The sequence below is a fragment of the Carassius auratus genome, unplaced genomic scaffold (assembly GCF_003368295.1).
Source record: "Carassius auratus strain Wakin unplaced genomic scaffold, ASM336829v1 scaf_tig00008356, whole genome shotgun sequence".
NCBI classification, from domain to species: domain Eukaryota; kingdom Metazoa; phylum Chordata; class Actinopteri; order Cypriniformes; family Cyprinidae; genus Carassius; species Carassius auratus.
This window is the reverse complement of record NW_020523936.1, coordinates 84,141-88,850: the sequence shown is the minus strand read 5'-3', so window position 1 is coordinate 88,850 and position 4,710 is coordinate 84,141. Positions and strand designations below refer to the sequence as shown.

General features: G+C 34.9%; 1 long non-coding RNA gene across 1 annotated transcript; it reads right to left on the bottom strand.

Moving 5' to 3' along the window:
- Positions 1 to 608: 608 nt before the first annotated feature.
- Positions 609 to 3,205, bottom strand: LOC113071869 (uncharacterized). Its single transcript, XR_003280255.1, has 4 exons — positions 3,077 to 3,205; positions 2,103 to 2,123; positions 1,937 to 1,996; positions 609 to 622 (listed from the first exon to the last, which is right to left on the bottom strand). It is a non-coding gene; the product is annotated as an uncharacterized LOC113071869 (long non-coding RNA).
- Positions 3,206 to 4,710: the final 1,505 nt, after the last annotated feature.

Below are 4,710 nucleotides of genomic sequence, written 5' to 3'. Positions count from 1 at the left end.
CCCTCTCGCGGTACGATAATGTTTTCTCTTGGTTCATCTCTCTCTGTTCATGTCAAATAAATTTTTATAAATAAGTCGCACCTGACTATAAGTCACAGGACCAGCCAAACTATGAAAAAAAGTGCGACTTATAGTCCGGAAAATACTATATATATACGATCAACATTCTTCAAATTATCTTCTTTTTGTATTACACAAAAGAAAGTCATACAGGTTTGGAATGACATGGGGTGTGAATACATGATATACATTAATTTTAATTTTGGGTTAACTAATCCATAAGTAACATAAGTTTTTTTGTGGTGAATTACTCACCTCTGTACCGTCTCCAGCGTAGTGGATGCTGGCTCCTGATACTCCAGATTGAACACATAAAAGGAGCTGAAAAAGACAGCGAAAGCACTGGCAAAGTTATGAAGTTGGTTAGCTTCATAGAAGACCTTCCCCTCAATTCTGACCATCCAGTAGGTTGCAAACAGCAGACTACTCCCTAAAACAAAGGCATCTTCAGCTAAATTGTTTCTTGTAATAGAATTCTCAACAATTATTTCTCGTACCTAGCATGATCACCTGTGGTGTGGTAGGCAATGTCATCTCCTGCTCAACCGTTGGTTGAGGTTGGCTGAAAGAAAAAGAAAAAAGATTCTCAGATATTGAATGATAAATAGATGGAACTTTTATTTTTCAGATAATGTTTATTGCAAATATTTTGTATTTTAATTCCTAAATATAAAACAATATACAGTCAGACGCAGTCAATAATACGAATCTAATGTTGTGATGTGAGATACCAGCGGTCATGTGACAAAAAAACGAAGGACTCAAACCCGAAGACTCGAGATATGAACGAAACATTTCTCTTTCCGGTATTGACAGCATATCCTCTATGGGACTGAGGAAGAACGAAAGACTCAGACCTGAACCCGAGACTCGAAAAGATTAACTAATCGTTTCTGTTTCACACATGGCACAGGCCAGCAGACAGATCAGAGTCAGACACTGACGAGCAGACAACTGAACAAACTAGAACAAACGTGATAAATATGAAGTTGCAAAGGAAAGAATGCCTCGGATCAGGAGGTGAGGTGAACTAACAGAGTCAGACTGAACTTAAGACCTAACAACTAATCATTAATAAAACATTTTGGTTTCTTATTATTTGGCTTTGGGTGCATTAACCTATAGTTTATTTTGTATTCTTTTTACTAATGTAATCAACATTTTCGTAAGTTCTAGATGTGTTGGGATATTTAACAAACCATTTCATTTATATTATTCCGAAATGAACGAAATGACTCGAAAAAGATTGTTTAATTTTGCTGAACGAGACTCAAATATCCGAGTCAGTAAAATGATCCAAACTTCCCACTACTACACAGCGGTGTTTCGTTTATGAATGAATCTGCCTTTTCAAACAAATTTAGTGAGTCAATGACCCATTCAAAAAGTCGCTTGCTTTGTTCCTGAATAAATCTGCCATTTGAATGAACTGACTGAATGAATCATTCAGTGACAAAGACAATGACTTGCCGTCCCCTACTGGCAGTTTTAGTTTAATTTTTAAAGTATTTTTTATTAAACCATTTAATATTTCTATATTAAAAACCTTCCATTTAAAACATTAAACTCATAGCATATTGTTATCATAAATTTAAATGCATTCTTGCCCCTTCAGAGCCTCATTAAAGTCCCAGTGAACAGAAAGTTGCAAACAACTTTTCTCCAGTGTTGTGAAGTATTTCCATGTGAAACTGAATATTAAATAGAGGGCAGGGTTTTACTTTATTTTTTATTTAATTTTTATTAAGGTTAGATAAAAAAAATAAAAAAATGACCAATGTGCTCCTAAAAGGAAATGTAAGTGTAAAGCCCTGCAAGTTATGCATTACAATATGTTAATCACGTAATGCATCTGATAGTCAAAACATATACTTACAAAGCCAAAGATCCTCAGTGCTTGTGGCTCTTAAAAGAGCCTTTGGGCTGTAGTTAGCTCCTGTTGACACAGGGAAAAGAGAAAAAGAAGAAACATTATTTTTCGTCAATGATTATTGGCTAATGACTATATGAACATGTTAAATCACAGATCTGGGATCACTTACACAATCAGATGACAATCAACACTGAAAAAAGGGAGAAGAATATCAGTTTTACCAATAATTAGCATAGAATATCTAAAATATTTTGCAATTAATATGTTTCAGTTAATCTATTGGTCTGCCTTTACATTGCTGTAAAAGCGTTACTATTTTAACATGTCATATTTCTGTCACGTGCAGAGTGAATCGCACGGTGAACCAGACAGTTTGCAGCATTCAGTTGGCTGTCGGTCAAAAAAACCTCTTACATCTTGTCTAGACTTTGTTGATGAGAGGATTCGCGAGCCTGCATAATTCGGAACTGAATTAAAATGGCGTTATGAGCAGTGAGTAGATTCTGACTAACTTGAACACATTTGATAGGTCATTGCGTTCAAGAGACCAGACAACTAACGTTAACGTTATGTCTGTGAATGGCTACATTGATGCTCACCGCAGCAAAACGCGTTGTAAGATTAATTTGCCATTCTCCAGAGAGTGAACACAAATAAGCACTAATATACACTGGAGCGTTTGCCAAATCTATTGCGTCAATACATTATTTCAGTAACAATATGAGTGTGTGCTCTTGCTTGCGGTGGACTGTGGGAGAGAGACTGCGAGAGAGTGCGTTTGAGAATTCGCGCCAACGTTACTTTAAATAGCCTAACGTCACACATTTAACGGCATTCATTTAAATGACGAGTAAAATATACCATAACTGGTCGTAAAAAAATACGGAAAACCATTGTTTGTGTAAATACTACATTGGGTCCAACTGGAAAAGGCAGTCAGTTAACTGTATGACATAATGGGATATGAAAGCGGCAGTTTTTGAGGAAAACTAAAAGTTCCTTCAGACTGTCCTGTTAGTAATAGCCTATTAGATTGTATTATTTACTTTCTTCATAAATTTAGCTATATTTAATTGATATTGGTAATGGTTTACGTTGTTAAAGTAACTTATAAAATAAATGTGTTAAGTAAAAGGTACTTACCTCAGAAAATCTCGCAGCTGGCGTCTAGGTAGTGATCCACTCTGAGAGACGTCAGTTTTGCTCGCACTCAACACGTCACACAAACATCAGTTTACATTCTGCCAGGTTGTTGCGTGGGCTTTGCACGTGAGCAACAATTTAAAATTTGTGAGGTTTAAGCAAAGTTATTATAATTATTATTATTATTGCTATTTAAATATCACCACACCTGTGCTCTTTTACCTGGCATAAAAATAAAACAAAAAATGCCTAATTTGCCTCTATGGGAACCAGTTGTCCATTACTATTACTATAGGAGCACCAATGGTGAGAGGACCCTGTTGTTTATGCTCCGTTTATTATTATTATTATTATTATTATTATTATTATTATTATTATGTTTATCATTATTGTTGTTGTTGTAGTTTTTTTTTTATTGGAGAAAATGCTACTATTAAAATTAACATCCAGTGTGTGAAATGAGAATGATTTTATGATTTTCATCTGCAGAACAAGACAGAAAAAACTATAAAACATTATCATATGACATTTTAATAGGCCTAAAATACAAGTTGTGGACACAATGACAAAGGCAGTGATTACAATTTAATTGTATGTATAGAAATCGGTCTTCTTCATTTACAGTAGCACTACTGCTTTTGCGTAAACAGTAAAGTACTGTAAATTACCATATACAGTAAGTTACTGTAAAATTCATACAAAATACCCACAATGCAGTGCATATTACAGTAGTTTACCGTAAATAATATAAATGGTATTTTACTGGGCTTTTTTGTGGTAAGTTACTGTAAAATTGCGGCAAAGTCTAACAGTGTATTGTGCAGTATTCAGTAAGCTCCATTCTGAAAACCAGATGACGAAACAGTGACGGAAATTCCCAGGTAGCGCTCCATGCTAGGGCTGACGGACTGAATGCTAATTATCTGGAGACTGTGGAAACAGCACATCAGTTGTTTTTATAGGCACATTGACTCACTAAAATAAACTCAAACACACAGGTAGACTGCCAGTGAGATGAATGGATGCTAATGGATAGTGCTCTCCAGGTGTCAGACTTACTTTGCTGACACTACAGTTAATAATTGTGTGTGTAAAAATATAATTTAAATAGCTGAATGGCACTGTGCAGAAGGTATGGAATGTGCAGACCACATTATGTAAATTTGTGTGCAGAGGACAGGTTTTAAAATTTTTAATGATGCTTGATTTTGCCTTAATGTAATACTTAAAACAATTCTTACGGTGTCATTTATTATTTTCTGGTGTTTGATAGCCATTGCCTTCATTTTACTTTCATGCGTAATGGAGCAGTCGGTTAAAAAACTTAATTAGAAAATCATGCATTTCACACAACATTGGGCTACATATTTATTTAAAGGAATAGTAAAAAGAAAATTAGCTGAAAATATACTGGCACACAGTCCATCCAAGATGTAAATGAGTTTGTTCCTTTATTGGAAAAGATTTGTAGTAATGTAACATTTTATCACTTGCTTAACAGTGGATCCTCTGCAGTGAATGGGTGCCGTCAGAATGAGAGTCTAAATAGATGATAAAAATGTAATCAGTAAGAGTTATCGGTAACACTTTATTTTGATAGTCCACTTTAGACATTCTACTAGCAGTAAGTAACT